This window comes from Triticum aestivum, chromosome 1A, assembly GCF_018294505.1.
Source record: "Triticum aestivum cultivar Chinese Spring chromosome 1A, IWGSC CS RefSeq v2.1, whole genome shotgun sequence".
NCBI lineage: Eukaryota > Viridiplantae > Streptophyta > Magnoliopsida > Poales > Poaceae > Triticum > Triticum aestivum.
In genome coordinates, this window is record NC_057794.1 from 322835753 (window position 1) to 322858641 (window position 22889).

Consider the following 22889-nt stretch of genomic DNA (forward strand, 5'->3'; position numbering starts at 1 on the left):
CAATCAAAGAAGCAATTTCATAAGCACCTTTAAAAGCAAAAAATTCTTCAATTTGTTGAACATCATAGTAATTATAAACACCCTTAGCATACGAACATATGATTCCATTATCACTAAACTCACATTGGTAGGGAAGGTGTTTCTTAGGGTCTTCATAACAACAAGTAAAATCATATATTTCACATAAATTCCAAGCATAGCATTGCAAACGATGAATTCGATCCAGTAAAAGTTCCCCTTTTTGAGATAAGCGGTGTCGCACATAACAAGCAAGCTCATCTAAAGATTTTTCCCTCAACTAAGCTAGTTGGGGTTTCAGCACGAGTACATAGGGATCGAAGATGATCCAAGTAAAAAGCTTCAGGAGTGCGATAGATTTTGAGTGGTTCTTCAACCATTGATGTAGTAGGTACAACTAATTTTTTTTACTATTTTTCGTTTCCTACCCATAACTAAAGATAGAAAACAAGAGCACAAAATAAAAACTACTTAGTGATAAAGCAAACAAGCACACACGAGAATATTCACCCCACACTATAACTCCTCGGCAACGGCGCCAGAAAAAGGTCTTGATAACCCACAAGTATAGGGGATCAATTGTAGCCTCTTTCGATAAGTAAGAGTGTCGAACCCAATGAGGAGCTAAAGGTAGAACAAATATTCCCTCAAGTTTTATCGACCACCGATACAACTCTACGCACGCTTGATGTTCGCTTTACCTAGAACAAGTATAAAACTAGAAGTACTTTGTAGGTGTAACGGGATAGGTTTGCAAGAATATAAAGAGCATGTAAATAAAAACTAGGGGCTGTTTTAGGTAAAGAAGCAATAAAAGTTAGTATACCGAGTGTGGAAAAGTGGTGGTAGGAGTTACGAAATTGTCCCTAAGCAATTGACTACTTCACTAGACAAATAGCAAGTTTTATGTGGGAGAGGCCACTGCTAGCATGTCATCCCTGACTTGGAATTCTATGCACTTATGATTGGAACTATTAGCAAGCATCCGCAACTACTAACGTTCATTAAGGTAAAACCCAACCATATCATTAAGATATATTGGTCCCCCTTCAATATCGTATGCATCAATTTCTATGCTAGGTTGAAGCTTCTGCCACTCTTGCCCTCCAATACATAGTCCTATCAACATACAACTAACACTATGGTGTGATCCACATGCGCGCTCATATGATGGGCACCAAAGGACAACAACATAACCACAAGCAAATTAAACCAATCATAGCAATTCACCAATTACCGATAGGACAACGAAAATCTACTCAGACATCATAGGATGGCAACACATCATTGGATAATAATATGAAGTATAAAGCACCATGTTCAAGTAGAGAGTACAAAGGGTTGCGGGAGAGTGGACCGTTGTAGATAGATCGGGAAAGGTGATGGATATGTTGGTGAAGATGAGGGAGGTGTTGGTGTAGATTGCGGTGACGATGATGTCCCCGGCAGCGTTCCGGCGCCACCAGGAGAGAGGGGGGGAGGGGGCCCCCTTCTTATTCTTATTACTTGACCTTCTCCCTAGATGGGAGAAGGGTTTCCCATCTGGTCCATGGCCTCCATGGCGGCGGAGGGGCGAGAGCCCCTCCGAGATTGGATATGTCTCTCTGTCTCTCTCCGTTTCTGCGTTTCAAATTCTGGCCTTTCACCGTTTCTTATATTCCTAGAGATCCGTAACTCCGATTGGGCTGAAATTTTAACACGATTTCTATCCGAATATTGGCTTTCTTGTGGCGAAAGAAGGGCACCAACCGCCTTACAGGGTGGCCACGAGGGCCCAAGGCGCACCTGACCCCCTGGGGCGTGCCCCTGCCTCGTGGCCCCCTCGGGCATCATCTCGCGTTGATTCTTCTTCCCAAAAATCACATATATTCCAGAAAAATCTCCGTGAGTTTTTATCCCGTTAGGACTCCGTTTGATATGGATTTTCTGCGAAACAAAAAACATGCAACAAACAGGAACTGGCACTAGGCACTGGATCAATATGTTAGTCCCAAAAATAGTATAAAAAGTTGCCAAAAGTTTATAAAAGTTGTATAATATTGGCATGGAAAAATCAAAAAATTATAGATACGACGGAGACGTATCACCCGCCGGCACTCCGATAATTATCTGGTGACCCCCGGAACTCATCCGGTGTCCGAATATAATCATCCAATATATCAATCTTTATGTCTCGACCATTTCGAGACTCCTCGTCATGACCGTGATCATATCCGGGACTCCGAACTATCTTCGGTACATCAAAACACATAAACTCATAATACCGATCATCACCGAATTTTAAGCGTGCGGACCCTACGAGTTCGAGAACTATGTAGACATGACCAAGACACGTCTCCGGTCAATAACCAATAGCGGAAACTAGATGTTCATATTGGCTCCCACATATTCTACGAAGATCTTTATCAGTCAAACCGCATAACAACATAAGTTGTTCCCTTTGTCATTGGTATGTTACTTGCCCGAGATTCGATCGTCGGTATCATCATACCTAGTTCAATCTCGTTACCGGCAAGTCTCTTTACTCATTCCGGAATGCATCATCCCGCAACTAACTTATTAGTCTCATTGCTTGCAAGGCTCATACCGATGTACATTACCGAGAGGGCCCAAAGATACCTCTCCGATAGACGGAGTGACAAATTCTAATCTCGATCTATGCCAACTCAACAAACACCATCGGAGACACCTGTGGAGCATCTTTATAATCACCCAGTTATGTTGTGATGTTTGATAGCACACAAGGTGTTCCTTCGGTATTCAGGAGTTGCATAATCTCATAGTCAGAGGAACATGTATAAGTCATGAAGAAAGCAGTAGCAATAAAACTAAATGATCATTATGCTAAGCTAACGGATGGTTCTTGTCCATCACATCATTCTCTAATGATGTGATCCCGTCATCAAATGACAACACATGTCCATGGCTAGAAACTTAACCATCTTTGATTAACGAGCTAGTCAAGTAGAGGCATACTAGGGACACTATGTTTGTCTATGTATTCACACATGTACTAAGTTTCCGGTTAATACAATTCTAGCATTAATAATAAACATTTATCATGATATAAGGAAATATAAATAACAACTTTATTATTGCCTCTAGGGCATATTTCCTTCAGTCTCCCACTTGCACTAGAGTCAATAATCTAGTTCACATCATCATGTGATTTAACACCAATAGTTCACATCTTTATGTGATTAGTTCACATCTCCATGTGACTAACACACAAAGGTTTTACTAGAGTAAATAATCTAGTTCACATCGCTATGTGATTAACACCCAAAGAGTGGTCATGTTTTCCTTGTGAGAGAATTTTAGTCAACGGGCCTGCCACATTCAGAGCCATATGTATTTTGCAAATTTTCTATGTCTACAATGCTTTGCACAGAGCTACTCTAGCTAATTGCTCCCACTTTTAATATGTATCTAGATCGAGACTTAGAGTCATCCAGATCGGTGTCAAAGCTTGAATCGACGTAACTCTTTACGACGAACTCTTTGTCACCTCCATAACCGAGAAACATTTCCTTATTCCACTAAGGATATTTTTGACCGCTGTCTAGTGATCCACTCCTGGACTATTGTACCCTCTTGCCAAACTTATGGTGAGGTACACAATAGGTCTGGTACACAGCATAGCATACTTTATAGAACCTATGACTGAGGCATAGGGAATGACTTTTCATTCTCTTTCTATTTTCTGTCGTGGTCGGGTTTTGAGTCTTTACTCAACTTCACACCTTGCAACACAGGCAAGAACTCCTTCTTTGACTGTTCCATTTTGAACTACTTCAAAATCTTGTCAAGGTATGTACTCATTTAAAATATATCAAGCCTCTTGATCTATCTATATAGATCTTGATGCTCAATATGTAGGTAGCTTCACCGAGGTATTTCTTGGAAAAACTCCTTTCAAACACTCCTTTATGCTTTCCAAAAAATTCTACATTATTTCCAATCAACAATATGTCATTCACATATACTTATCAGAAATGTTGTAGTGCTCCCACTCACTTTCTTGTAAAAATACAGGCTTCACCGCAAGTCTGTATAAAACCATATGCTTTGATCACTTTATCAAAGCATACATTCCAACTCCGAGATGCTTGCACAAGTCCATAGATGGATCGCTATAGCTTGCTCACTTTGTTGGCACCTTTAGGATCGACAAAACCTTTTGGTTGCATCATATACAATTCTTCTTTAAAGAATCCATCAAGGAATGCAGATTTGACATCCATTTGCCAGATTTCATAAAAATGTGGCAATTGCTAACATAATTCGGACAGACTTAAGTATCGCTATCAGTTAGAAAATCTCATCGTAGTCAACACCTTGAACTTGTCGAAAACCTTTTGCGAAAATTCGAGCTTTGTAGATAGTAACACTACTATCAGTGTCCGTCTTCCTCTTGAAGATCCATTTATTCTCAATGGCTCGCCGATCATCGGGCAAGTCAATCAAAGTCCATACTTTGTTCTCATACATGAATCCCATCTCAGATTTCATGGCCTCAAGCCATTTCGCGGAATCTGGGCTCATCATCGCTTCCTCATAGTTCGTAGGTTAGTCATGGTCTAGTAACATGACTTCCAGAACAGGATTACCGTACCACTCTGGTGTGGACCGTACTTTGGTTGACCTATGAGGTTCAGTAGTAACTTGATATGGAGTTTCATGATCATCATCATTAAATTCCTCACTAATCGGTGTAGGCATCACTGGAACTAATTTCTGTGATGAACTACTTTCCAATTCAGCAGAAGGTACAATTACCTCATCAAGTTCTACTTTCCTCCCACTCACTTCTTTCGAGAGAAACTTCTTCTTTAGAAAGGATCCATTCTTAGCAACTGATATCTTGCCTTCGGATCTGTGATAGAAGGTGTTCCCAATAGTTTCCTTTGGGTATCCTATGAAGACATATTTCTCCGATTTGGGTTCGAGCTTATCTGGTTGAAATTTTTTCACATAAGCATCATAGCTCCAAACTTTAAGAAACGATGACTTAGGTTTCTTGATAAACCACAGTTCATATGGTGTCGTCTCAACGAATTTAGATGGTGCCGTATTTAATGTGAATGCAGCTATCTCTAATGCATAACCCCAAAACGATAGTGATAAATCGGTAAGAGAGATCATAGATCGCACCATATCTAATAAAGTATAGTTATGACGTTCGGACACACCATTACGCTGTGGTGTTCCAGGTGGCGTGAGTTGCGAAACTATTCGGCATTGTTTCAACTGAAGGCCAAACTCGTAACTCAAATATTTCGTCTCCATGATCAGATCGTGGAAACTTTATTTTCTTGTTACGATGATTCTCCACTTCACTATGAAATTCTTTAAACTTTTCAAACATTTCAGACTTGTGTTTCATTAAGTAGATATACTCATATCTGCTCAAATCATCTGTGAAGGTCAGAAAATGATGATACCCGCCGCGATCCTCAACACTCATCGGACCGCATACATCAGTATGTATTATTTCCAATAAGTTAGTTGCTCGCTCCATTGTTCCAAAGAACGGAGTCTTAGTCATCTTGCCCATGAGGCATTGTTCGCAAGCATCAAGTGATTCATAATCAAGTGATTCCAAAAGCCCATCAACATGGAGTTTCTTCATGCGCTTTACACCAATATGACCTAAACGGCAGTGCCACAAATAAGTTGCACTATCATTATTAACTTTGAATCTTTTGGCTTCAATATTGTGAATATGTGTATCACTATGATCGAGCAATAAACCATTTATATTGAGTATATGACTAAAGAAGGTTTTATTCATTTAAATAGAACAACAATTATTCTTTGACTTAAATGAATAACCGTATTGCAATAAACATGATCCAATCATATTCATGCTCAACGCAAACACCAAATAACATTTATTTTAGGTTCAACACTAATCCCGCAGGTAAAGGGAGTGTGCGATGGTGATCTTATCAACCTTGGAATCACTTCCAACACACATCATCACCTCGCCCTTAACTAGTCTCTGTTTATTTTGCAACTCCCATTTCGAGTTACTACTCTTAGAAACTGAACTAGTATCAAATACCGAGGGGTTTGCCATAAACACTAGTAAAGTACACATCAATAACATGTATATCAAATATACCTTTGTTCACTATGCCATCCTTCCAGTGACCATTTCGTTTGAAGTAGAAGCACTCAGTTTCAGGCTTGGGTCTAGCTTGGGGCTTCTTCATGGGAGTGGCAACTTTGCTTGCCATTCTTCTTGAAGTTCCCTTTCTTTCCTTTGCCCTTTTACTTGAAACTAGTGGTCTTGTCAACCATCAACACTTGATACTTTTCTTGATTTCTACCTTCGCCGATTTCAGCATCACGAAGAACTTGGGGAATCATTTTCGTCATCCCTTGCATATTATAGTTCATCACGAAGTTCCAGTAACTTGGTGATAGTGACTAGAGAACTTTGACAATTACTATCTTATCTCGAAGATTAACTCCCACTTGATTCAAGCGATTGTAGTACTCAGACATTCTGAGCACATGCTCACTGGTTGAGCTATTCTCCTCCATTTTGTAGGCAAAGTACTCGTCAGAGGTCTCATACCTCTTGACTCGGGCATGAGTCTGAAATACCAATTTCAGCTCTTAGAACATCTCATATGCTCCGTGACATTTCAAAACATTTTTGAAGTCCCGGTTCTAAGCCATAAAGCATGGTGCACCAAACTATCAAGTAGTCATCATACCGAGCTTTGCCAAATGTTCATAACGTCTGCATTTGCTCCTGCAATAGGTCCGTCACCTAGCGGTGCATCAAGGACATAATTCTTCTGTGCAACAATGAGGATAAACCTCAGATCACGGACCTAGTACGCATCATTGCTACTGTCATCTTTCAACTTATTTTTCTCTAGGAACATATCAAAAATTAAAAAAGGGGAGCTACACGAGCTATTGATCTACAACATAGATATGCAAAACTATCAGGACTAAGTTCATGATAAATTAAAGTTCAGTTAATCAAATTACTTAATAACTCCCACTTAGATAGACATCTCTCTAATCATCTAAGTAATCACGTGATCCATATCAACTAAACCATGTCTGATCATCACGTGAGATGGAGTAGTTTTCAATGGTGAACATCACTATGTTGATCATATCTACTATATGATTCACGCTCGACCTTTCGGTCTCAGTGTTCCGAGGCCATATCTGCATATGCTAGGCTCGTCAAGTTTAACCCGAGTATTTTGTGTGTGCAAAACTGGTTTGCACCCGTTGTATGTGAACATAGAGCTTATCACACCTGATCATCACGTGGTGTCTCGGCACGACGAACTTTAGCAACGGTGCATACTCAGGGAGAACACTTATACCTTGAAATTTAGTGAGAGATCATCTTATAATGCTACTGCCGAACTCAGCAAAATAAGATGCATAAAGGATAAACATCACATGTAATCAATATAAGTGATATGATATGGCCATCATCATCTTGTGTCTTTGATCTCCATCTCCAAAGCACCGTCATGATCACCATCGTCACCGGCTTGACACCTTGATCTCCATCGAAGCATCGTTGTCACCTCGCCAACTATTTCTTCTACGACTATCGCTACCGCTTAGTGATAAGGTAAATCAATTACATGGCGATTGCATTTCAAACAATAAAGCGACAACCATATGGCTCCTGCCAGTTGCCGATAACTGTGCTACAAAACATGATCATATCATACAATAAAATTTAGCATCATGTCTTGACCATATCAAATCACAACATGACCTGCAAAAACAAGTTAGACGTCATCTACTTTGTTGTTGCAAGTTTTACGTGGCTGCTACGGGCTGAGCAAGAACCGTTCTTACCTATGCATCAACAACCACAACGCAGTATAGTGATTGCTTTTTGATCTTCAGAAAGAACCATGTTCATTGAATCCGATTCAACTAAAGTTGGAGAAACTGACACCCACCAGCCACCTGTGTGCGAAGCACGTTGGTAGAACCAGTCTCGCGTAAGCATACGTGTAATGTCGGTCTGGGCCGCTTCATCCAACAATACCGCCGAATCAAGAATCAACTAGTGACGACAAGCAATATGTATATACCCACGCCCACAACTCCTTTGTGTTCTACTCGTGCAAATAACATCTACGCATAAACTTGGCTCTGATGCCACTGTTGGGGAACACAGTAATTTCAAAAAAAAATTCTACGCACACGCAAGATCTATCATGGTGATGCGTAGCAACGAGAGGGGAAAAGTGTGAAGGAAATATGCCCTAGAGGCAATAATAAAGTTATTATTTATTTCCTTATATCATGATAAATATTTATTATTCATGCTAAAATTGTATTAATCGGAAACTTAGTACATGTGTGAATACATAGACAAACTAAGTGTCACTAGTATGCGTCTACTTGACTAGCTCGTTGAATCAAAGATGGTTAAGTTTCCTAGCCATAGACATGAGTTGTCATTTGATTAACGGGATCACATCATTATAGAATGATGTGATTGACTTGACCCATCCGTTAGCTTAGCACGATGATTATTTAGTTTGTTGCTATTGCTTTCTCCATAACTTATACATGTTCCTATGACTATGAGATCATGCAACTCCCGAATACCGGAGGAACACTTTGTGTGCTACCAAACGTCACAACGTAACTGGGTGATTATAAAGGTGTTATACAAGTGTCTCCAATGGTGTCTGTTGAGGTGGCATAGATCGAGATTAGGATTTGTCACTCCGAGTATCAAAGAGGTATCTGGGCCCTCTCGGTAATACACATCACTATAAGCCTTGCAAGCATTGTGAGTTAGTTGCGGGATGATGCATTATGGAACGAGTAAAGAGACTTGCCAGTAACAAGATTGAACTAGGTATTGAGATACCGGCGATCGAATCTCGGGCAAGTAACATACCAATGACAAAGGGAACAAAGTATATCGTTATGCGGTTTGACCGATAAAGATCTTTGTAGAATATCTAGGAACCAATATGAGCATCCAGATTCCGCTATTGGTTATTGACCGGAGACATGTCTCGGTCATGTCTACATATTTCTCGAACCCGTAGGGTCCACACGTTTAACGTTTGGTGACGATCTGTATTACAAGTTTATGTGTTTTGATGTACCGAAGGTAGGTCAGAGTCCCGGATTTGATCGGGGACATGACAAGGAGTCTCGAAATGGTCGAGATGTAAAGATCGATATATTGGAAGGCTATATTCGGACATCGGAAAGGTTCCGAGTGATTCGGGTATTTTTCGGAGTACCGAGAGTTACGGGAATTCGTATTGGGCCTTAATGGGCCATACGGGAAAGGAGAGAAAGGCCTCAAGGGTGGTCGCGCCCCTTCCCCACGGACTGGTCCGAATTGGACTAGGGAAAGGGGGCGCCCCCTTCCTTCCTTCTCCTTCTCGCTTCCCTTTTTCCTATTCCATGTGGGAGGTGGAATCCTACTAGGACTAGGGAGTCCTAGTAGGACTCCACACTTTGGGCGCGCCCTATGAGGGCCGGCCTACTCCTCCCTCCATTCTTTATATACGTGGCCAGGGGGCACCCCATAGACACACAAGTTGATCATTGATCCTTTAGCCGTGTGCGGTGGCCCTCTCCACCATAATCCACCTCGGTCATATCATCGTAGTGATTAGGCGAAGCCCTGCGACGGTAGCATCATCATCAGTGTCATCATTTCGTCGTGTTGATGAAGCTCTCCCTCGACACTTTGCTGGATCTTGAGTTCGTGGGACGTCACCAAGCCGAACGTGCGCAGATCGCGGAGGTGCCGTACCTTCGGTGCTAGGATCGGTCGATCGTGAAGATGTACGACTACAGCAACCACGTTTTCATAATGCTTCCGCTTATGGTCTACAAGGGTACGTGGATAACACTCTCCCCTCTCGTTGCTATGCATCACCATGATCTTGCGTGTGCGTAGGAATTTTTTTGAAATTACTGTGTTCCCCAACAGAGTGTTGTCCATGTACCCTCGTAGACCGTAAGCGGAAGCATTATGACAACGCGGTTGATGTAGTCGTACGTCTTCACGATCCGACCGATCCTAGTACCGAAAGTATGGCACCTCCACGATCTGCACACGTTCGGCTCGGTGACGTCCCATGAACTCTCGATCCAGCTCAGTGTCGAGGGAGAGCTTTGTCGGCACGACGGCGTGATGATGGTGATGATGAAGCCACCGGTGCTGGGCTTCGCCTAAGCACTACGACGATATGACCGAGGTGAATTATGGTGAAGGGGGGCACCGCACACGGCTAAGGGATCAATGATCAACTTGTGTTTTCTAGGGTGCCCCCCTACCCCGTATATAAAAGAGCGAGGGGGGAGGCCGACCAGCCCTTGGGGCGCGCCAAGGAGGGGAGGAGTCCTCCTCCTAGTAGGAGTAGGACTCCCCCTTTCCTTGTCCAACTAGGAGGAGGAAGGGGGGAAGAAGGAGAGGGAGAGAAGAGAAGGAAAGGGGGCGCCGCCCCCCTTCCCTAGTCCAATTCGGACTAGAGGGGAGGGGCGCGCGGCCCTACCTTGGCCGGCCCTCTCTCTCTCCACTAAGGCCCATGTGGCCCATTAGGTCCCCCCGGGGGTTTCGATAACCCCCCGACACTCCGATAATTATCCGGTGACCCCGGAACTCATCCGGTGTCCGAATATAATCATCCAATATATCAATCTTTATGTCTCGACCATTTCGAGACTCCTCGTCATGTCTGTGATCATATCCGGGACTCCGAACTATCTTCGATAGATCAAAACACATAAACTCATAATACCGATCGTCACTGAACGTTAAGCGTGCGGACCCTACGGGTTTGAGAACTATGTAGACATGACCGAGACACGTCTCCGGTCACTAACCAATAGCGTAACCTGGATGTTCATATTGGCTCCCACATATTCTACGAAGATCTTTATTGGCAAACCACATAACAACATACGTTGTTCCCTTTGTCATTGGTATGTTACTTGCCCGGGATTCGATCGTCGGTATCATCATACCTAGTTCAAACTCGTTACCGGAAAGTCTCTTTACTCGTTCCGTAATGCATCATCTCACAAATAACTCATTGGTCACATTTCTTGCAAGGCTCATAGTGATGTACATTACCGAGAGGGCCCAGAGATACCTCTCCGATAGACGAAGTGATAAATCCTAATCTCGGTCTATGCCAACTCAACAAACACCATCGGAGACACATGTAGAGCATCTTTATAATCACCCAGTTACGTTGTGACGTTTGATAGCACACAAGGTGTTCCTCCGGTATTCGGGAGTTGCATAATATCATAGTCAGAGGAACATGTATAAGTCATGAAGAAAGCAATAGAAATAAAACTGAATGATCATTATACTAAGCTAATGGAATGGGTCGTGTCCATCACATCATTCTCTAATGATGTGATCCTGTTCATGAAATGACAACACATGTCCATGGCTAGGAAACTTAACCATCTTTGATTAACGAGCTAGTCAAGTAGAGGCATACTAGAGACACTCTGTTTGTCTATGTATTCACAGATGTACTAAATTTTCGGTTAATACAATTCTAGCATGAATAATAAACATTTATCATGATATAAGGAAATATAAATAACAACTTTATTATTGCCTCCAGGGCATATTTCCTTCAGTATATTTCAAAACAAATGTGACATGTATATACAAAAACTAAAATTGCAATGCTCTAATTTGTAAAAACAACATAACTGGTCTAATGGCAAGTTCAACATCAACAGATTAACAATAATGAAATGTCGTGGACTACTTGAAAAAATGTCATTGTCTAAATAATGAAATTGCTATGCTACTATAAAAACATGGCAACTTTGGGATTTTGTAACGGGAACATGCCAAAAAAATATAAAAATGCACATGACAAGTTTTGAAAAATTATTCTCCAAAAAACACGGCAACTTTTTGTCTTGTGTAATGGGCACATGGCAAAAATTAGGAATTTTTTCTTTCAAAGATGGGAATTTTTTGGAATTTCGAAAAACAATTGGCCAATAATTTCAAAATGAAAAATCAAATTCAAAACATTTTAGCTTCCAAACATATAGCAAATTTGACCACATTTGTTGAGAACCCTGGTAAGCTTGCCCCTTCTTCATTCAGTAGGTCATGAAATCGAGCCACCACCCACACACCTTTCCATGATTTTCTTGTCGGGAGAATAAAAGAGAGGGCATTTTTCAGGAAGCTGGTTACAACGAATGATTCTAAAAACTAACATGGAAGCAGCCTTGCATCGTGATTCGTGCTAGGATATCGAATGGCAACAACCACGTTTGTTGCGAGAATGTTCCCAACAAACGTTTGTTGGGTATCATTTTTGCAAAGTAAACAAGTAGGGACAATGCTTATCATTAGATCATTGATAATTAGTGGAGTACTGCTAGGGTAACTTTGGACCATGGGATTCAGTAACATGTGAAAAAGAGCATGCATGAGACTGGGAAGCATGTGAAGAAAACACATAATTTCAAAAATGGTTGTATGGATAGAGATAAAGATAACTCAACTCAGAAAGATGTGAAGAAAACACATAATTTCAAAAATGTGGGTTGAGGATAACTCAATAAGAGTGTCTTCATCTTGCATGGATAAGTATAAGAAGAGGTTGGAGTGTACACCGAATCGAAATTTATAAAAATGTAAGGTGTAGCACAAGCACATAAATATTTAGTAGCAACATTCCTTTGTGTTACAATATAGAAAAATATAGACTGATGAGGGAAGGAGCCCCGTGGTATTTTAATTAAGGAGGGTTTTAGATACCAAATTTAAATCCGCAAAGTAATATCCTACATACATGATTCGAACTCGGCTCTGCCAAGATGCACTATGTTTGATTAAATCGGACATTTTTCTATATGGTATCACAACTAAGGATGTCCCTATATTGAAATCTCTTTATTAATTTTCTTTTTTTGGCAAAACTCATGTGCAATGACAACCATTATTTGCTCCTCCCATGTGTCGTGGGGGAAGAAACACGGGTGTCTGAGAGAGACGTCATGTCAGACGCGGACACACAAACCCCACATGAACTCCACTTCTCTCCCCCTCCCCCTGAGCCAGTTGCCACTCCCCTGCTCTCCCCTTCCTGCCTACCCGTCGTTGCACCACATCAGCCGCCCCACCCGCATGGTGATGGGCCGCAACAAAACCCAAGAGGAGCCTGACTATTCAAAGGAGTGGAGACCAGCGCACCTTCGATCTTCAGTCTCGGCCTTTCGCTACCCTCCAGATCGCCACCTTCGTCGCGCGCCCTCTCAGTGTCATAATCCCGACACGCTCCCTCATGCTCGTCGTAATTCATAATTTTTTGCTTTCAAGGTTATCTAAGGGATGTGTGGGTCATTCGGACCGTACTCTTGTTCAAAACAAAGTTCTAGATTAAAAACCCAATTAACACTATAAGCAAGTATGGATTGTCATCGCTATGGCACTTCGTTGGTCTTTTTTGTGTGGAAAAACTTCAGATCTATCTATATTCAATTACGGCAGTACAACGAATAGCAAAAATAAGAAAATTACATACGGATCTGTAGAGCATACTTCGTTGGGCTTTTGAGTATCTGCAATTCTACACTGAGTCAAATGATATCTAGAAAAAAAATCCAAAGGTTGGAATTTTTAAAAAAGTCAATGATTTTGGGTGATCCACATAGCGCCAAAACGAAGATATCCTCATTGCACATATTGGCTGGCTTCCTGCCTGCTAGTCCTTGAACATGCATTTTTAAACCAAGCGCATGCTTAGTTGCGATCAGCCACCAACTCGGTTTGGCATCATTTGCAGTCTAAAGTTGTACTCGTATTTATTTTTGTCGTATCAGAACACAAACAAACTAGTACACTGACCAATGATTGTAGAACGGCGGATTAGATAAAATCGCTAACCAAGAGGGCCAAAGTGCTAGTGGTTCCGTGTGGAGTAGCGATCACTCATCTTGGTGAGACCGATAACGAAGAACGGCTTGCCCACCGGTACCGACGTGACGGCGTTCGGGTGGCGCTACCACTCTCGTCCTCACGGCCGGGGCCCTCGACTCCTCGAGCTTGATGGATGGATCGCCGTCGCCATCCATCGTTGTCACGTGTGCAGCCGGTGAGGAACTAAGATCAGCATACGTGTGGCTGCCGCACCCGCGACGTCAGTTGCACAGTGGACCTGCCCGTTGGCGGCGAGCTGGGTCGTACGAGTGGATGACCCGCACACGTTCCGCGTTTATTTTAACACGATGTAGATGCCGGCGTTCATACATAAGCACATATACTTGCCCTTAAACATCTTCGGCCACGCCCCCAACAAGGCTCCCAGGTAATTTTTCGGCAGCCAGCACCTAAAAATCAGCTCAGTGGCGTCTCAAAGACCCTTTTTTCACCGGTACGAACCGAAATTGGCATCGGCGGACCCAGGCCAAACCCGCCGCGCTAGGGGACACTTAGGGGCACCGGCCGAACCGTTTTTGGCGCGAAAATCGGCGGGTCCTCCTTGGCAGCGACTCGGCGCTTCACGTCGCTTCGTCGTCTTCGTCGCCTCGGTTCCTGCGACGGAATCAATGTCAAAGCTGCCGCGCGTAGCCGCGCCGGTCAGCCTCCTCCATTGATGCCTCACAGGCGGCTCCGTGAAAACGGGACGACGCGCGTCCCTCGCCCGCCATGCGTACACACGGCGGCCACGCGAGCGCTGCCTATATAAGCCGACCCCTCCCGCACTGGTGACGTGCAGACTCTCCACCGACGACGCCCCCGTTCCTCGACGTCTCCGTTCCTCCCTCTCTTCTCACCGTCTCCAGTTCACCCAATGGCCGAGCGCTCTCCAGGCGACAACGCAGCGGGGAACGGCTTTGGCGGCCGCCACCTTCACGAGGACGAAGCTCGGCTTCTCTATGAGGCCGAGTACCCGGTCCCGCCGGACATGCGGGTGCCCGGGGCTTGGAGGATCAGCGCCGGCGGGGTCCCGGTGCCACCGCCGCCCACCGGGGCGGCGCATCGTGCGGAGATCACCCACATCTGCGCCTCTCTGCCACAGGCGGCGAGGGAAGGGCCGAGGTACGTTCCCGACAGCCCGCTGTGGGAGCAGTACTTCCGTCGCTGCCACACCGAGCAGCTCGAGCCTACCAACGACGTCGTGCCCTCCGGAAGGCTCAACTCCGACGGCCGCCGTCGATGATGGGCGTGCCCGGCCGCACGCTGGAGGTCGTCCTCGAGTACATCGAGGGCGGCAACATGACCAGGCTGGAGTACCCCGCTCCCCCTCCTTCTCCCGCCGGCGTGGGAGCTCGTGGACGCCGAGACGCATGGACCCGGCATCCTCCTCCTCGTCCAGCCGCTCGTCCGGCTCTCCCTCCCTCCTCCCCGTCAAGCTGGAGCCCCAAGACGCGCCGATCAGCCCGCGCACCCGCAGCTCTGGCGTCTGCATCGCCGACTCCTCCCTGATGTAGGGTGGAACCCTATACGGCCGATCTTTCACGAAAGGAGCTGATACCATGAAGAGCACGGAGAACACGAGGGGGAAAACGAGGGGAATCACGAGGGGAAACACAAGAAAAACACTAAAACCAACAAGATATGGTCACACATATGCTAGATCTTCGAAACACAAAGAGATACAAGATCCGAATCCAACAAAGGACGATACATAGGGTAACCGGTTCTTCTCCGTGAGGAGGTCTTGATGTCTTCTCCGTGAGGAGGTCTTGAAGACTAAATGACGCAAAACTACCACATTTGGGGCAGAGTTGACACATAACTACCTACTTTGCCTCTTTTGTCTGAAAACTACCGACATTGGGGCAGGTATGTGACACATAGCACCGTTCGCTCGGTTTAGCTATATTCTGACCGGTCGGCCCCAATTTCAGGTCGACATGGCGACGGACGATGGACACGTAGCTGACGGCCGTTAGGTCTCCTTGGGTAGGCGATATAACCACCGTTCGAGATAGAAACACTCTCCTCGCTCGCTCACCCGACGCCACCCTCGCAGCCGCCAGGCCCCTTGTCGCCGCCGCCGCCGCCAGGGTTCTACCTCGCCGCCCGACATGGTATCGTGGGGAGACGGTGAGGAATCGTCTGAGGACCACAGCAATGCTACCAACGAGGTCAGTCATCATTTTTCTGAATTCTACGGTTATGGTTTCTCTGATTTGGGGATTTAGGAATTGGGGATATATGATTCGAGCTAGATCTTCTCTCAGCCGCAATGTACATTCTATTTCTTAGGGCTTAAAGGCCCTTTACGACTCGAAGTGGGAAGGGTTAGCTGATGGAGCAGAACCTCCACTTTATAAATGTGGAGCCATTGCCGCAAAGTTTGTAGGTTGGGAAGGATATGAGACAGGAAGGAAATTTTTGGGATGTGCAGAGCAAGTGTGTGATTTACCTGTGCTTATTATTTAATCACTGCTTATTCATCAGTAAATGTAGCAATTCAATTAGGAGCTATTGAGATAAAAATGTTCTATGTTTCTGTAGTTTGGGGAAAGATGTGATTATGTTAAATGGGTAGACGGAGATTGGCCATCATCACTGCAGAAAGCTACTGGAAAATTATGGGAGATGTATGGAGAAGCCAAACAAGGAAGAGTTAGTGATGCTCTGTACTGTATGGAGGAAAAGTTCAAGTTTAGGGATGAAATAACCAAGCTCCACCGTGATCTGAAGATTGTCCAAGAAGAAGTGAACAAGACTGTGAATGAGAAGCAGATAACACTTGCTCTGAAGGCAAAGGCTGAACAAGCACTCATTGATGCAAGGGCAGAACTGGAGGAGAAGAAAAAGCTGGATGCTGCAGCTAGTAACACGCACAAGGTGTTGAGGATCAAGGCAGAGAAGGACAGGGATAAAATCAAGGAAGAGAAGAGAAAACTGGAGTTAATGATTGCAGATTTGGTCAAGCAGAAAGAAGGTACCAGGGCAAAGCTGAGGAAGATTAAAGAATTATGTGATGAGTAGTATTTCCATTATCAGAGAAGTAGTTGTATTATTATTTCAAGCTATTGTTCAATTATGAGTGTTTCAAATTATGAGGTGTAATGAATTATTAGTGATCTGTTAAGTGAATTGTTAGCTATTTCAATTAAGTGAAGTGATTTGCTGAATTTATATTTATTTGTAAAGGTGTCGACTCGATGTCGAGACCCTTTTTGTTTAAAAGGAAATTTGAAAAACATCTCCCTTGTTTTTACTCCCTCCGTTCCAAATTAGTTGACTTGAATTTCACAAAAATTGGACACCACAGTACTGCAAGTAATATATAACTGTCACAAGTCTTTCACAAAATAACATGCATAATTGTCACGAGTTCAAACTGTAAGTGAATCTAGTGCCACCCCTAGTTGGTTTTGGAGTATTGACGTACAGTTGTCACAGCAACTGGAACTGGTCCAACAAATCATTGTCTTCAACGAGTCACTGGTTTCATCCTTCCCTTCCCTTTACTTACTGTTGGTCCTTGTGAAGTCAATGTATGATTGCACTATCTTTTGTCTTCACTGAGTGACTGCGTGTTCTGTTTGGCTTCATAATATCTTCCTACCTGATCCTTACTACATTGCTGCTATTAGTCATTGTGCTTTCGCTCCATTGAATACTTGACTATGGTTTGCTTAGTGTAGTCTACCTTCCGCTGCATGGTAATAGGTTTATTTCTATTGTCTGTCTTCATAACTTTCATGTTTTGAAGACTTTCATAAAAATCGCCTATTCACCCCCCCCCTCTAGTCGATATAACACACTTTCAATTGATATCAGAGCTAGGTACTCCCTTGTTCTGTGTGATTCGGTTTAACCACCTGGAGTTTTAGCTATGTCGACTGCAGCGATAATTAAAGTCTCCGCTGTGTGCCCCGTCTTCGATGGAACTGAATATCCCTACTGGAAGAATAAGATGCGCATGCATCTTGAAGCCATTGACGTCGACCTATGGTATGTCGTCAAGAACGGCGTTCCCAAGGCTGGAGAAGGTGTCACTGCTGCTAATGTCAAGAAGTTCATTCAACTGGACTCTACTGCCAAGAATATCATCTGTGGTCATCTGACCAAAGGACAATATGGTCGCGTGAGTGCATTGGAAACATCTAATCTAGTCTGGGACTGGCTCTCCAAAGTCAACGAAGGCGTCTCAACCCAGAGAGATCAGAGAATCAGTGTCCTTCGCAACCTCTTCAACCGCTTCAAGAGAAATGACAACGAGAATGTCCAGCTCACATTTGATCGACTCACTGACATCACTAATGAGCTTCAAGCCCTTGGCGCTACTAAGATCACCAAGCATGAAGTCGTCAAGACATTACTGAGATCACTTGACAGTTTGTTTGACACCCTAGCCCTGATGATTCAAGAACGTCCCGATTTCAAGACACTCGATCCGTCTGACATACTTGAGAGGCTCAACACACATGAGTTTCAGCTTTCTGAGAAAAGAGATATCTACGATCCAAACTATGGGCGAACTCGTGCCTTGAAGGCAAAAGCTATCTCCTCATCTGAAGAAGAATCTGAGAGCAGTTCTGATGATCCTGAAGACATTAGAAGGGAACTTGCTATGCTTGTGAAGAAGTTCCAAAAATTCACCAAGAAGAAAGGTTTCAGAAAGTCTTCCCGATCAAGCTCAAGGAATGACGAAGCTTCTGCTCATGACTACAAGAAGAAAACATGTCACAAGTGCAAGAAACCTGGCCACTTCATCTCTGAGTGTCCGCAGTGGGACAATGAGAACAAAAAGAAGAAGAAGAGCAAGGAATATGACTCTGATGACAAGAAGAAGAAGAAATACTCAAAGTCCTCTTCCAAGTCTTCCTCAAAGTCTTCATCACACAAGAAGAGCTCATCTGGCAAGGCACATGCGTTTGTTGGCAAGGAAATGGACTCAGAGGAGGAGTCCACTTCTGAGGAGGCGGAGGTGGAGTCTGAGGAGGAGTCCGATTCTGGCATTGCAAGTCTGGCTACAGCATACGTTACCAAGTCCATCTTCAACACTGAAGACAATGACTTCATCACCGACACCGATGCAAATGACAAGGACTACTCCGCTCTTACCTACTGCTTCATGGCACGCGGTGCCAAGGTAAACACACGCACTACTCACTATCAAACATCTAGTGACGATGACTCTGATTATGGTTCAAAACCCAGCTACATAACACTTGCTAAAATTGCAACTGAACAACAGAAAGCCATGGAACATATTCAAAAACTGTTAGACAAAAGCGATGATCTGTTAGGCGCTGAAATGACTCGTTCTGAGTCCTTAATTGAAGACATAGAAAATCTTCACGTTAAGTATGAGGAACTTGAAAGTCGTCATGAAACACTCTCAACAACTCATGAAAAGCTTTCCTATGATTATCTTCAAAGGAAGCAAGATCTTGAGAAATTGAGAGCGGCTCATGAAGATCTTCAAAAGGAAAATGAGTCACTTCGCGCCAAACAGATCAGTTCCGCTCAGGAAGGATTTGAACCACCATGTCTTAAATGCATTGAGCGTGATAATGCTACTACTGTTGCTGAATGTTCTACTGCTGCTACTGTTGCAATATCTTCAACTGTTGATATGGGAACTAACCCCTCTGCTGAAGATTCCACTGCTATTGCTGATGAGAATGCTAGGTTGAAGACATTGCTTGAAACAGGGATGTACAAAAGTCTTAAAGGGCATCAGACACTATGTGATGTCCTCAAAAAGCAGATCTTGAACCGAAACCCGAGGAAAGAGGGTGTTGGGTTTGTAAGAAAAATGAATGTTGATGGCTCTTACTGGAAACCTGAGCAGTACCCCAAAACCACATGGGTTGCTGCAAAGGAATCTTCAGCAGATCTATCTACTCTATCTGGCTTCACTTGTGCAAACCCCATTGTCATTGACGAATCCTTTGATGCAAACTATAAACTGTTTAAGAATCAGAATGGTGAAGTGTTTGCCAGGTACATTGGTACTAACTGCAGGAATAGACCTCCTATGAAGAAGATCTGGGTTCCGAAAAAGTGTCTGGAGAATCTTCCTGTGAATGTCATCATGACACCACATGTGAAGAAGACAAACCCCAGACCACAGGCTTCATACGGTCCAAAGGCTTCATACAGACAGAGGACTCACCTGAGTCACACTAACGCAAATGTTTTGCAGGGAAACCATACTCAGGCCTATGAATATGAGCGCGGTTCATCAAACTGCCATGTTCATAAGACCAAGAACTATTCTACTTATTCTTATGAGTACTATTGTCCACCTACAAGACTGTTTGCTAGGGCTCCAAAGTCAAAGTTCTCAGATGTTGCACTTAGACTTATTGCTTCTAAGCCACCCTTGAAGATATGGGTGGCTAAGAAAGCTTAACTCTCTTTTGCAGGGAAAGGTCTCCAGCAGAAAACCAAAATCGTCTGACGCTTTTGCTGGGGACCTTAAACATCTTGTAGGGCGCAAGATCAAATGCCCGAATGGTCTTACTATGTACTTCGTTCCTGAATCGCTTTCTACTCTCCCTATTAGTCCTAATCTGGATCTAAACTTTCATAACCCACTGGTTCGTCAAATGTTTTTGCTTCACAATTCTCTTCGTGAAGCCTATCCCCCTAACTGCACTGTAGGGTACAACACCAGCGTCTTCAGAATGGATTATTGATAGTGGGTGTACCAATCACATGACTGGCAAAAGAAGCCTTCTTATGGACTCAACCTTACGTCCATCCGACAAGAGTCACATCACATTTGCTGACACTGGTAAAAGTAAGGTATTGGGTCTAGGTAGAGTTGCAATCTCAAAGGATCAACACATGGATAAAGTCATGCTTGTTGAATCCCTTGGCTTCAACTTAATGTCTGTCTCAATGCTTTGCGATTTGAACATGATCGTAATGTTTGGAAAATATTGCTGCCTTGTTCTAATGGAATCTGACAAGTCTCTAGTGTTTGAAGGGTATCGGAAAGATGATTTGTACGTGGTAGATTTCTTAGCAGGACCACAGCTTGTCGTATGTCTTCTAGCAAAAGCTTCAGAATGTTGGCTCTGGCATCGGAGACTAGGGCATGTTGGCATGAGGAACCTCCACACCCTTGCAAAGAAGAAGCATGTCATAGGCATCGAGGGCGTCAAGTTCAAGAAAGATCACTTATGCGGTGCCTATGAAGCAGGAAAGATGACGAGGGCCAAACATCCCTCGAAGACAATCATGACAACCACTCGACCCTTCGAACTGCTCCACATGGATCTTTTCGGTCCCACTCATTACTCAACTCTTACTACTACTGCTTGTCTCTATGGCTTTGTCATTGTTGATGATTATTCTAGATATACTTGGGTGCACATAATCCTCTACAAGACTGAAGTGCAGGATGTCTTCAGACGCTTCGCCAATCGAGCAATGAACAACTATGGCGCCAAGATAAAGCACATCAGAAGTGACAATGGCACTGGATTCAAGAACACCGGCCTTGATACATATCTTGATACCTTGGGCATCACACATGAATTCTCAGCCCCATACACGCCACAGCAGAATGGCGTCGTCGAATGCAAGAATAGAACACTCATTGAGATGGCCCGAACGATGCTTGATGAATACAAGACTCCAAGAAAAGTCTGGCCTGAAGCCATTGATACTGCATGCCATACAATCAATCATGTTTATCTTCACAAGCTTCTGAACAAGACATCTTATGAGCTCCTTACTGGCAAGAAGCCAAATGTCAGTTACTTCAGAGTATTTGGTGCTAGGTGCTGGATCAAGGATCCACATCACACTTCAAAATTTACACCAAAAGCACATGAGGGTTTTATGCTTGGATTTGGAAAGGATTCGCACTCCTACAGAGTCTTCAATCTCTTTCATTATAAAGTGGTTGAAACAGTGGATGTGCAGTTTGATGAGACTAACGGTTCACAAAGAGAGCACCTCCCAAATGTGCTAGATGAAGTTCCATCCAGCGAATCAATCAAGCTTATGGGAACCGGAGAAATCATACCCTCTGAAGCTCAACCTGAAGAGGAACTTATCATCTCCGCACCTGATCAACCTGAAGACAATCCCACTAACAATGACAATGATCAGCAAGAGCAAAACCTTCGCCCTGTACATCCTCGTGTTGCCAATGAAGTGCAGATTGAGAGAATAATTGATAGCATCAATGCACCCGGCCCGCTCACTCGTTCAAGGGCAACTCAGCTAGCAAATTTCTGTGGGCACTTCGCATTCGTCTCAATAACAGAACCCAAGAAAGTTGAAGAAACCTTCATGGAACCTAAATGGATTCAAGCTATGCAAGAAGAGCTTCAACAGTTTGAGCTTAATAATGTATGGGAACTGGTTAAGCGTCCTGATCCTCAGAAGCACAACATAATAGGAACCAAATGGATATACTGCAACAAGCAAGATGAGCATGGTCAAGTTGTCAGAAACAAAGCTCGTCTTGTTGCTCAAGGATATACTCAAGTGGAAGGCATTGACTTCTATATCAAATGGATTGTGAAGAGCGCCTTTCTCAATGGCAAGATTGAAGAAGAAGTGTATGTTGCACAACCGCCTGGCTTTGAAGATCCAAAACATCCTGACATGGCATACAAGCTCAACAAGGCACTATATGGCCTCAAAGAAGCCCCTCGGGCCTGGTATGACACACTCAAATACTTCCTGAAGAGAAAAGGCTTCATACCTGGTTCCCTCGACCACACTCTCTTCACGAAGACATATGATGGTGAACTATTTGTGTGCCAAATATATGTGGATGACATTATCTTCGGCTGCACCAATCAGAAGTACAGTGAAGAGTTTGGATATATGATGCAAGAGCAATATCAGATGTCCATGATGGGAGAGCTGAAGTTCTTCCTCGGTCTTCAAATACGACAGCAAC